The sequence below is a fragment of the Sorex araneus genome, chromosome 5 (genome assembly GCF_027595985.1).
Source record: "Sorex araneus isolate mSorAra2 chromosome 5, mSorAra2.pri, whole genome shotgun sequence".
Taxonomy (NCBI): domain Eukaryota; kingdom Metazoa; phylum Chordata; class Mammalia; order Eulipotyphla; family Soricidae; genus Sorex; species Sorex araneus.
The window spans coordinates 98,499,819-98,513,050 of NC_073306.1; the positions used below are offsets into that span (position 1 = coordinate 98,499,819).

Consider the following 13,232-nt stretch of genomic DNA (forward strand, 5'->3'; position numbering starts at 1 on the left):
ATGTTTGTCTGAAACCCTATCATTGTATTGTAATTCGGGTGACTGAATTTTTTTTTAACTCAAAAGCCTAAAGAAAAGATCAAGGAAACAAACACTTCCAGGGTTGGGATGTGTTCCCTGGTAAAGTGTGTAAACAGGAGACCTGGGCTTTAGACTAATAGGCTGGGTTTAAACTAGTAGACACACAAATGTCTGCCTGACAAAAGTAAAGCACCATAAGCAAAAACAACCTGCCACGTAGGAAAATTATTTGCATCTCAAATCAATTTTCTAGTTAACACACACACCCTGAAATTTTGAAACAGTAAGAAATCAGAGTAAAGTATACAAAAAGGCAATTCACAGAAAAAGGAACACAAATATGACTATAAAGCATATTCAGCTTTAAAGTGAAATGTAAATGAAAACCAAACCCAGATTCCACTTCTCATCTATCAGATCGGCAAAACTCCAAAGGTCTGGCAACACCTCTGTGGGCCAAACTGTGGGCAAAGAGATGCCTGCATGTGTGGCTGATAATGAGAGAACAAGTGAGTCTAGTTTCTACAGAGGCAACTGGCAGCTTCTATTCAAAGAACAACTGAACACACCCTTTGACCCAGAAATCGTATATATGAAGTTTATGCATACAAATCTGTCTATACGGGTATACATCAATAATTGTAGTGCTGTTCAGCATCATTTACCTGTGAAGACAGGGAAAACTTAGGTGCCCATTGACAGATGAATGGATATGTACATATACATCACATCTACAATAGACTTACAACAAAGAATGAAATCTTGCCATTTCCAACTGCAGGAGAGAACCTTGAGGGCATCATGCTAAGTGAAACAAACCAGACAAAGACAAACACAGTATGATTTCATTAATATGCTGAACAATGCAATGAACAAACAAAGCAAAGCAAACCCTTAGATCCAGAGATACAACCAGAGAGGAGGGCAGTTGAGGTGAATAAGATGGGCAAAAGGGGTGAATTCTATGGTGCTCAATGGAAACTAGACCTTTAGTGGGAATTATAATGCAACAACAGATAGAGTATGCAGAACTGTAATGATGTACATAAAAAACTTATTGTATACACAAATGTTACCACAATTAACTTAAAAAAGAATCACAGGGCCTGGAGAGAGTGCAGAGAGAGTGTGCCAGGCACCCTGAGCACTGCCGAGAGTGAGATCTGAGCACAGAGCGGGGAGTAAGACTTGAGCAATATTAAGTGTGGCCCAAAACAATAACAACAACAACAACAACAACAAAATTGCAGGACCAGAAAGATAGCTCCAAGCTCTGGAGAACATCCTTCACATGCAGGAATCCTGGGTTGGTTCCCAGTACCACTTTCCCACGCTCTGCTGGGAGTAATCCCTGGGCACTGCTTTGAGCCCTCCTCAAATTTCCCTCCCCCCAAATAACTGCAGCATTGCTGGGATTGCAAATGAAATGTGCCAATTTCTTAGGAACAGTTTACACTTTGGTTAATTAGTGATAGAGACTCCCTCTCTCCTCCAACTTTCACTCTTAAAAACTGTCTGGATGACAGGTCCTACGGAGCAGGTAAACAATGTATGCACCCAGACAGTGCGACACCAGGAAGCAGAAACAGTGTTTCAATCTTTATGAATTGAGCTGGAAATGTCTCGAAGATACATTTTCAGGGTTGGGGTGGGGGGAAGAATCACTGTATCACTGTCATCCCATTGATCATCAATTTTCTGGAGCGGGCGCCAGTAACATCTCCTTTCGACCTAGCCCTGAGATTTTAGCAGCCTCTATTTACTTGTTATTCCCAGCAGTGCCGCATTTCAGAGACTCACGGAGGCTCTTTCAGGGCATCCTGAAATGAGACCCATTACTGTCACTGTATTTGGCATATCGAATACGCCACGGAGAGCTTGCCAGGCTCTGCCATGCGGGCAGGATGCTCTCAGTACCTTGCCAGGTTCTCTGAGAGGGAGAACTAGGCTATAAGAGCTTCCTCAGGAGTGTTGTTTTATAGTCTCTGGATCTTGACCTCTGATGGGATTACATGGCGCTGGGGGAAGAAAACAACAGAAAAAATGAGATTGAGGGGGCATGCTCTAAGCATCACTAAGGAAAAATAAAAGAAAATTTTCGTCCAGAGAGTTAGTACAGTTAGCCTAGTTTTCATTCATCACCAGAAAACTCACCCCTTTTACCTATCACCTCAACTCCCCTCCTCTCTGGTCGCATCTCAGGACTAAGGGTTTGCTTTGTTTTGTTTGTTTATCACATTGTTCAGCATATGAATGAAATCATACTGTGTTTGTCTTTGTCTGGTTTGTTTCACTTAGCATAATGCCCTCAAGGTTCTCGCCTACAGCTGGAAATGGCAAGATTTCATTATTGTGAGTCTGTTGTAGATGTAGATAGTTCAGTTAGCCTAGCCTATCAGTAGTCAGAAGGCACAGGACACTTTTCATTCTTCCTTAGTCTTGCCACTGGAGATGGTTGTGATGACTCAGCCTCTGGAAGCCCAATTTGATCATGAGGACAAAATTCCTCCCACAGAGAGAGTAAAAGGGGGTGCAGCCCCTGAGAGTTCTGTGATGCTTACATACTGACTGACTTTGGGCTTCTATTTTTGGGAGAAATTAGTTTTTGATCCAAGATGGTGTTTTATTTTCAGAGCTCTAGTCCTCGTATTTTAACCTAATCCTAACTAACACATAAGATACTAGTGCAGAAAGAATTTAATTTTGGTAATCCATTTTGGTGTGATGCCAAGGTATTTTAATTTTACTTTCGGTATTTTTAAAAAATTTATTTGTTTGTTATTTTGGCAGTGCTTAGGGCTTACTCCTGGCTCAGCACTCAGGAATCACTCCTGGCAATGTTTAGGAGACCATATGGGATGCTAGGGATTGAACCTGGGTGGGCTGCATACCAGGCAAGTGCTCTACCCACTGTACTGTCTCTCCAGCCCCAACTTTTTTTCCCCTGGCGCACAATAATTTTTATTCTTTTCTTTTAGTCATCATGATTTTATTTATAATTTTACATTACTGTCAATGATAGGATCCCATACATACATTTCAACATTCCTCTTCTTCTGTCCCCCGCCCCACAAGCATTTATTTCCAACTCCACCATAGTCTCAGTTCTATAGACTGGATCAAACTCCTTGTAAATGCCTGGTTTGGCTGTGACTGGAGCCCACTTCTTTTCATGGCGTGTGAAATGGTTCCTCACAGTCAGTACCTTCAGGACCCTTGAACTCAAGCTAGAGCAAGGAATTGTTCTTTGCAGGAAAGGAAATTCACCTGGGTCTGTCAGCACACGCATTCTGGGTCTGTCTCCTTCCCTCACAGAAAAGAATTTCAGGAGGAGGCTAAATAGTGAAGGAAGACAGTTTTGTATTGTTTCTTGGAGGAGGGACATATGGCAGTGTTCAAGGCTCTTCACTCCAGCCCCAGCTTTTTGGTATTTCTATATTGAACATGTATTTTGGTGTTTGGTGAAAGAGGGTCTCCCAAGTGGTGCTCAGGAAGGCCAAGAGCCATTTCAGGCAATCCTCAGCCAAGGAGTCCTTCATTTCAACATGAGACCTCAAGGCCAGCACTGTGGTACTCAGGGTATCCCAGGGGTATGTGGTACCAGGGATCAAACTGGGCTGTGGAAGTGTTAGACACGTTTCCTAATCACTGCTCTATGTCTCCAACCCTTGAATATGTACTTTATTTATTTGTATTTTTCAGATCACATCCAGCAGTGCTCAGTGTCCATATCGGGTAGTACATGGGGTGGTGGGGGGGGGGGAGGGGACCATAAATGGTGCCAGGATCTGAACTCTGAACTGCTGTCCTCACCTCAGCAGAAATGCCATAGTAATGTAACATTTGTACAATCTCCCCGCCTGCACCAGCACCTACAGAGAAAGTGACTTTACATCTCTCAAAGTCACTCGATCACCCTTTTTCTGAGACCCATTGATCCTGAGATCACCAGCTGAGACCCCAATGACCCACTTTCTCTGTAGGGGTTGGGGCAGGCGGGGAGATTGTGTTGAAGAAAAGTCGCCTGTTACTTGAAATCTCAAACCCGGACCATCTCTGCGGAGGCCGGAAGACATCCTCCTGGGGTGACATTCTGGGGGTGAGAATACGAAACAGCCAGGTAAGGTGTGTGAGCGGGTCTTGGCGGAGCGGCGGAGGAGGGCTCTGTGCAGGCCGGCCACACTGCCACCAGCCCTGCCACGCGGCGCTATTCGCCCCTTGCCCGCTGGGTTCCTGCTTCGCCAGCTCCCCGAGAAAGGCCTGAGCGGCGTTCTCGGCAGCCCACGCGTCTCCCAGGACGGGCAGCCCCCTGTAGACTAACCTTATTTAAAGGCTTTGGGCTGGGAACAGGGCACAGGACAGCACGCTAGAGTACGCTCTCCCGCGCGCCTTCGAGTCTGTGGCGGACGTCGCAGAAGCCCCCAGCACGGCCTCGGATTGCCGAGTCCCCGCTTCCAGAGGGGTGGCCGGCCCGGGGTGCAGAGACCGGTCACCACCGTGGCTTAGAGTTTAAAGCCCCGACTGACCGGAAACCCCCGCCCCCCCCCCCCCCCCGGCACTGCCCCGCAGCAGCCCTTATGCGGGCAGCGCCACCAATTCCTCCAGGAAGGTGTGCCACAGGCTAGCGGGCTGGCGGGCTTCCCTCCGCCAGCCCCGCCGCGCCCGCCGCACCGGGCCGGCCCTCCGCGACCCGGCCGCCACGCCCAGGGCTGTTTGCGTTCCCGCCGAAGTGGACGGAGGCAGCTGACCCCCCAAACAAGGGCACACCCGACTAGCAAAGACCCCGGGCCGGTGTCTGGAAAAGGCAGCCCGGCGGGACCCCTATGGCTCCTCGGCTGTCGGCCGCGAGGAATCCCGGGGACAGAGGAGCCACTTCCCCGCTGGCACCGGGGGCCGTGCCAGAGCGTCTCCCACGCACAGTGTGCGGGCTCGGGCCACGCGCGGTGAGGAGGCCCCAGACACGCGGCCCCTGTGGGCGTGGCGCTGCCTCTCCAGGGCGCCTCCTCCCGGAGGCCCAGCGGGGAACCGGGATGTGGTCCACCAACCGGCCGGGGCAACAGTCACTGCCCTTTTTTGATTGGCTGGGTTGTGTCACGTGACATCACCTTGGCCAATGGGCTGCAACCTGGAGGTGTTGGAGGTAGGTTCTGAGTGAAGCTTTGAAATTCTAGCACAAGCTCCCTTTTAACTAGGATGTATTTGAGATGTCAAAATAGGAACTCATTTCTAACCCGCTAACAGGAATCATAAGACGCCACAAAGAGTGTGTTAAGCAGCATCAGCCTGAACGGAAGGGTGATGGTGGTAACAGCTGTCTTCTCAGGCGGCTCTTGATTCCCAAGACAGGCGCAGATGGTGGCGTGTTGAGCAATGGCTGTAAGAGTGGGCTTTGGGGTAAACTCCGCAAGCCCATGTTCTCCCTTGAACATATATCTTACTTGTTGGTCTCTATGTCTCTTGGGCGTGCTTGTTTCCACCTGGGAGAAGACTGTATTCTCTCTTGAACACATAATTCTTCTCTTTCTCTCCCTCACATCTTTCTAAGCAAGGTTTGTTCAATAAAAACTACCTTTCTAAACAAATAACAAAAAAGCAGAGTGGGCCTTAGCGACAGACTGTTTGGGTTCCAATTCTGGCTTTGCTTTCTTCCAGCCGAATTACCCCGGGCAAATCATTAAACAAAAATAAAATCAACTCAATACATTTGTTTCCAGCGGCCCCCTTTCCTTTTTTTTTTTTTAATTGAATCTCTGTGAGAACAGTTACAAAGCTTTCAGGTTTAAGTCTCAGTCATACAGTGATCAAATATCCATCCCTTCACCAGTGCATATGTTCCACCACCAAGAACCACAGTATATCCCCCATCTCACCCCGCCCCCTGACTGTGAGACAAATGATTTTCACTTTGCTCTCTCTTTACTATGATTACATTCAGTTTTTTGACAGAAGACCCACTATTATTATTTGGAATTTCCCCCCAACAATCAGACCTGCCATGTCGCATGGCAGCGACAGCGGCTGTGTGATTTTGGATTTCTGGTGTTTTAGTAATTAAGTCCAGAGGGATTTATGCCAAAAGCTGCTGGGTTCTGAGATAGGTTTGCGTGCCTCTAGGATCATGGCTGTTCAGGAGTGGAGGAGCCATTCATGGGTGGCCACTTGAGTCTCATCAGGGAGGGTAGTTGGGCTGATTCTGCCCCCCTATTCCGAGAATCTCTGTGGGCCCGTCACTGCAAGCTCGTACCTCTCTGTCCAATAGGCTCTGAAAGATGGCAGTCATCATGCTGCCGCTGAGGGGAGAAGGCAGAACCCCTTCCCTTTCTTGACCTTAGTTCAGGTGATGGGGAGGCACCAGAGAGTGCACTTGTGGTTCCAGGGCTCAGAAGCTGGTGGGGAGGTAGGTGACAGGGATCAAGTTTTAGTCCTCAAGCTTACAAAGCAGGCACTCAACCACTTACCAACATCCCATCCCTAACTATGCCTCAATTTCCCCATCTAGAACTACTGTTGATCTTATTCAATGGTTTCCCTTTAAACTGGGCCTATCACTGACACTAGGGCTCCAAAAGCTACAGTGGCACAAGAAGGTTCTATAACCCACAACTGTGTAGAAGCATGATTTTCCCAACCACTCATTAAGCCTGCCCCCATATTAGCATCTCATGGGACATGCTGGCACTGGAGGAAGATGGTCTAAGGCAGCAAGAGGTTTGGTTATTCTTGAGTGGGGTGACCATGTACAGTACTTATCGTCTGTTCACTCCGACTGGTCAGTGTCAGGCACCCAACTCACATTCTGGTTGGTGAGTGACCTGTCAAAGGGTCTAATATGGAAAATAAAGCTCAGATAGGTAGTATGGGGGCCAAAGAAAGTCCAGTTTAATTCTTTAGCTGGCAATTAAAACTAGGAAATAGAGAAAGGTCCATTGCTAATGGAAGAATATGGGAAAGATGATTGTAGTGAACAGAATGATGATACCAAAGATGTTCAACTCAGCCTCTCTTTTTTGGGGGGCTTGTTATTATGGGGGTCACAATCAGTGATGATGAGGGATTACTCCTGGCTGTGCACCAGGAATTATTCCTTGTGGGGCTTGAGGGACCATATGGGATGCCAGGGATTGAATCTGGGTGGGTCACATGTAAGGCAAGCTCCCTAACCCACTGTACTATCTCTCCAGTCTCCATCAAGCCTAGTCTCTAAAACTTGTAAATATGTGACCTTATATGGTGAGAGACTGGCCTGATAGGGTTAGGGGTTTGGGCCTGGAGATGGGGAAAATATCCCCATCTGATTTAATCTCATGGATTTTGAAATCAGAGCAAAAGGGAGCCGTGACTGCAGCAGGCCAGAAATGTTACATTGCTGGTTTTGAAATGGGAGAAGGGTCCATGGGCCATGGAAGGTGGAGGTGGGACAAGAAGATCAAGCACAGGAAAAAGAGTGAGGAAGTGTTTTTTCTTAGAACCCAGCTACTCTGTCAACTGCTAGTATTTTAGTTGATTTTAATTTTAAAATTTTTTATATTTTCCTTACACCTTATATAAACACAATGGTTTACAAAGTTGTTTATGATGATTTATAACAGACATTTCCATTGTGCATTCGATATGCCAGAAACAGTAACAAGTCTCACAATGGAGACGTTACTGGTGCCTGTTTGAGCAAATCGATGAGCAACGGGATGACAGTGATACAGTGATACAGTGATTCAATATACTAACACAAATTCCACCACCACTGCACCGTCCCACCACTATTATCCATGATTTTCCCAACCACTCATTAAGCCTGCCCCCATATTAGACCCTCAATAATTAATTGTATATTGCTTGTTTTAATTTGCTAAAAGAATGACCAAAACAATGTTTCCTCAGAAAGTGAAGACTGTATATCTCACCATGAAGTTATTTAAGCCCTTGGATAAGAGATTACTAAGATTTTTTTTATACAGATTAAGCCTTCTGTGTTGATATTTTGTTGAGATTGCATGGCTTTTATATTACATTCGATTTGATCTGGTGTACTGTTTTACCAGTACTGTAGAATTTGAGGTGCTAGGGCCACATGCTCCAGAGAGTCCAAAATTTTTAACAGGGTGATACAGCTGGAGTTAAAATTTTAACTGGATGGCATATATGGGCATGCATGTGACTGCCAGGGCTTCTGGAAGTACAGGGAGATGGGGACAGGTATCCTATCCCCGACTCTGTGAAAGCAGAAAAGTTTCAGTCACAAAAACCACATACCTGAGTATCTCTCCAGATTAATTTCTGGATTACGCTCATCCTGAGCAGTGGAGTCTGGCCAGGAGCATGGCAGCAATTGTGGAGTGTGGAGGGTTTTGGCTGCTGGGGTTCTGTTTGGGCTGGTGGCGGGCTGACCCCCTCCCCTCTGGGGTACTCCCATGGACTCAGCCTGTGTGGAGTCTGGAAGAATCTCTCTAACTTGTTAACTTCTTTCAAATTTATTAATGAGTCTCTGGATCATGGCCAGTGAAAGAACTTACATCAACTGCTAGTTTTAGCCCAGTGAAAACATTTCAAACCTCTGACATCAAGATTGTAAGAGAAGAAATTAGTTGGTTGAAGCTACCAGGCTTACGGTGGTTTCTGTCAGCAGCAATGGGAGACTGGTAAGAGCAGCCACGGCAGGTTACTGAGAAATACTGTGGGAGGATCTTGACCCCAGCTTGGTGGTGGTGGTGTGGGAGGCTGGAGGGTGGGGTCTGAGGGAGACTAGGGTGAAACACCTGAACTTCAAGCATCAGAGAAAGTAGTCAGTTTGCAGTTAGAAACCATACTGTATCCCAAACAAATGCAGCTTTTAGCACTGAAATCACATTCTATGTCCTGACATCCACGGAACTAGACAGTGAAAGAATGATACAGACCTCTCAGAGCTGTTCTAGCTATGAGCTCTCAGACTATGACTGTGTGGTACAATAATCACACTTAAAAAACTTTTAAAAAGCCCACAAACATAGGTAGGCATCTGTTTGGGAACTAAAAGTGGGCTCAGGAATCTGGAAACAACCTGAGTGCCTGAGAACAGGAGGCTGGTTAAAGAAACTATGGTACATCTACACAATGGAAAACTATGCAGCTGTTACTAAAATGAAGTTATGGAATTTGCTTATAAATGGATGGACATGGAGAACATCATTCTGAGGAAATGAGAAAGAGAAGGATAGACATAGAATGACTGGACTCATTTGTGGATATTAAAAAACATAATATGAGACCAATACCCAAGGACAGTAGAAACAAGGGCCAGGAGGACTGGTCCATGGTTGGAAACCTGCTTTAAATACTTGGGAAAAAGGCAGTTGAGATAGAGAAGGGACCACCATGACAAAGACAGTGGGAAATGATCACCCTGGTTAAGAACTGCGTGATGAAAACAGGTAAAGGATGACTCTCTGCGCCTAAAGACTTTGATTGCAGAGATCTAACAGATTCGGGCATCCAGCGCAGCATCTAATAGCAATGCACTGGGACTGCAAACTGGGCTACAACTCTGTGCTGTCCGGGGGTGGATTTTTTCCTCCCCACCCTGTCTTCCTGCATGGAAAACGGCGGCTCGGCGGCACCCACATGGCAGGTGCTATCTTCTAAGACTCCAAACCCAGAAGTATTCGATTTTTACACTTGGGGCTCCCAAGGACTCAAGGGAAGGGGGCGTAACCGGCACGCCCTCGGCCCAGATAAATCCGGAGCCGCTGAGCGTGAAGACCCTCTGCGCCTAAAGACCTTGATTCCAGACTTCTTACAGCAATGCACTGAGACTGTGAGCTGGGCTATGCAATTTCTGGCAGAATTTTCCCTGGACTTTATACAGAAATCCAAAACTGCGCGGACGCGCCTGCGTCCACGTGACTTAACATTTATAATTGTCAGCAATGTGAAACGGTTCCTTTTGAACAGGTCTGACTTGGGGGGGAAACTCCAAATAATAACAGTAAGTTTTTGTTGAAATATTAAAGGTTATTAATGTAGCAGCCACTTCTCTGGACTGTGAACTAAGCAAAAGCCCCATGCTGGCCGACGCGGCATGGCATACACCATACTATGAGGCGCGGGAAGGGGGATGAGGGGGAAAAAAAAAGGGAAAAAGGAAAAAGAAAAAAAAAGAGTTATGTACTGGTAGCAGTGGGGCTACATATCTCATCATTTCCAGCAATGGAAAACTAATTATTAAATGCTTCCTTGGTAGTAGGTCTGTCTCTCTTGGGTGGAAACTCCAACAACTATAGTGAGTTTTGTGTTGAATTATGGAATGTAATCAAGGTAAAGAGAAAATGGAGTGAAATTCATTAGTTATACAGTAGGGAGTAGGGGATGGGGGCGGGGGGTATACTGGGGTTTTTGGTGGTGGAATATGGGCACTGGTGAAGGGATGGGTGTTTGAATATTGTATAACTGAGACATAAACCTGAGAACTTTGTAACTTTCCACATGATATTTTAATAAAAAGTTAAAAAAAAACAGGTAAAGGAACAAACATGATAACCTCTCAGTACTTGCATTGCAAACTATAATGCCCTAAATGGAAGGAAGAGAGGGAGTGAGAGAGAGAGAAAGAGAGAGAGAGAGAGAGAGAGAGAGAGAGAGAGAGAGAGAGAGAGAGAGAGAGAGAGAGAGAGAGAGAGAGAGAGAAAGGAAAGTGCCTTACATAGAGACAGGGAGAGACAGGCTCGGGGGAGGGTGATGGGAAGGAAACTGGGGACACTGGCGGTGGGAAATGTACGCTGGAGGATGGATGGGTATCGGAACACTGTGTGACTAAAAGCCGACCATGAACAGCTTTGTGACTCTATCTCACAGTGACTCAATAAAGAAAAAGTTAATAAAAAAATAAAAGTGGGCTTGAGGGTCACAGACATAGCACAGGGGTAAGGCACTTGCCTGGCACACAGTTGACCTGTTAGATTCCCAGAACTGCATATGGTGTCCCCCCTCCCACCCTGACCAGGTACAATAGCCCTTTAAAAGAATATTAAAAAATTAATTTTATTATCCGTTTTTCTCCCCACTTTAATGGCACACCCACTTTGGGAAAAGTTGAGTCCCTAAGAAAATTCTGCAGCTAAATGGGCTCCAGAGCGTGACCTGACTGATGGAGGTCAAGTTCCCCCTCCCCCCAATCTAGGGTCACTAGGAGTGATTAGGAGTGATACCTGAGTGCAGAGCCAGGGCAGAGCCAGAGCCCCCAGCCCTGCTTACCCGGCCCCCACCCGCATCTGAGACCGAGAGCAGCTCCTCCTCCTCTTCGAGCACTTCTGTGCTGTGCTGGAGATGGTCCTCCCAGTTGCTCCAGTGAGCAGACAAGTCTTCGGCCCCAGGAGTGTGACACTGGCCCAGGCCCTCAGACTGTCCGCACAGGGCAGGGCTCCTATGGAACTGTCTAGGATGATTTTTCAGGTGGCGGCCAAATCTTCTGAGGTCATGAGCAGCAATGAAGGAAAGCTGGGGGAGCTTTTCCCATGTCCCATGCTCTGTTTTGCTTCATTTTTCTGAGAGGCAGATACAGTTTATGGAAAGTATAAATAGCATCTCAGATGGACAGCTGGGTGGGGGCAGGGACTATGTAGCCAACCCTGCAAGATGGCCAGGACAAATCGTTCTACAGTTTTTTAGAAAAAAAAAAACCCAAAAAACTCAATTAGGTTTTATTAGGGCAGGTTAGACTGAAGTCATCTCAAGAATGAGGGAGGCTGAAATTCTCTGAGAATAGGTCGTTTTATTCATTGTCACATAAGCAATGCTAGCAAAGAAAAGCAAAATTGGTGAAGAATATCTTTGGGTGATCGAGTTTCGAGTTTTTCTCTAGGGTCTTTCCCATGTGCAATTTGGAAATTTTTTTTAAGCTGGAACATACTGTAAAAGGCTTCACAAAGCCAAGAGCAATTGTAAAAGTGATTTGTCTGGTTCCTATAATTTGATGAGAGATTCTAAGTCAGAATGGGAGTTTGTTGGTGGTGAGACATTTCTACCAAATAATCCTGAGCATTTTTATTTATTTATTTGATTTTGGGGCCACATCTGCTGATTCTCAGGGCTTACTCCTGGCTCAGGGATCACTTCTGGAGGGTCTTTGGAGGGCCATATGGGGTGCTGGGGATTGAACCCAGGTAAGCCACATGCAAGACAAGAGCCCTACCTGCTGTACTATCCCCCTATATCCCTACAATCTAGGACTTTTATTGTGCAATACTTAGAAGGATGAGGAGTAAGAACTAAGTGCATGGCTCTCCACTCAGGGAGCTCAGACTGAAGAACAATAAGCAGCAGCAGGAACATCCAAAGCACATAGAAAATGGGGAGCTAGCTGCCCACCCATGCAGCTCGGTGACAGAAGTGCCCAGTCCTCTTGGGCAGCAGAGATCTGCTAACTAGACAGTGCAACGGGAGCCCTATGTCTGCCCGCAGGGCTGCTGCATCTGTGCTCTGGCCACAGGGCACCGAGGCAGATGAGCTGCACTTACAGAGGCTTCAGGACCACAGCCAGACCCTCCCCTCCCTGTGGTCCCAAGCAACAGCAGATTAATAAGCCTGGAGACACTGGCCAGCCATAAATCTCTGCATACATGTGTGTGCACATGTCCACGTGTGTATGAAGATAGCTGAGGGGGATCAGGTGCAAGTGGCATTTCTCCTCTCACCTGCCAGTGCAGAGGAAGTCAGTGGTGTTTGTGGTTCTGGCCCATGTGACCCAGTCCTTCTGGAGTGTGATGGTCTGGAGAAGGCAGGGAGCAGGTGCTGGCCTGGGAATAAGGGAGACTCTGGGTAACTGCCCCTTTCTCCTCCCTGTAGGCACTAGATGTGCCTCTACGTGATGCTTGAGGAGCATTGTGCCACCTGACAGGGTCACCAGAGTGCTGTCCTGTGGGGACATGTGGGCCTCCCTGTCCACTGGCATTTGTGCTCATTCTATCCTCAATTGTGACTCACATGTGGTGTCCAGAATGTTACTCTCAGGACATGCTGAGTGGGGCAGGGCACTATTTTGTGCATATGTGCAGGTCACGGGGCCCCTCTGACACTGAGAGAACAGAGTGGAGTTGCTGAAGCACCCCCATCTTTCCAAGAACCAGAGTGGAGTTGCTATAAGGACGCCCATCTTGCCAAGGACCGGATAGAGTGGAGTTGCTGAAGGACCCCCATCTTGCCAAGGCCTTCTAAGTATTGTCAGCAAGACCACTGCCTGA

General features: G+C 47.0%; 1 protein-coding gene across 2 annotated transcripts in view; it reads right to left on the reverse strand.

Annotated features, from left to right (window-relative positions):
• SPECC1 (sperm antigen with calponin homology and coiled-coil domains 1) overlaps positions 1-13,232 on the reverse strand; it is a 457,476-nt gene that overhangs the window by 38,885 nt on the left and 405,359 nt on the right. The window lies entirely within an intron of this gene.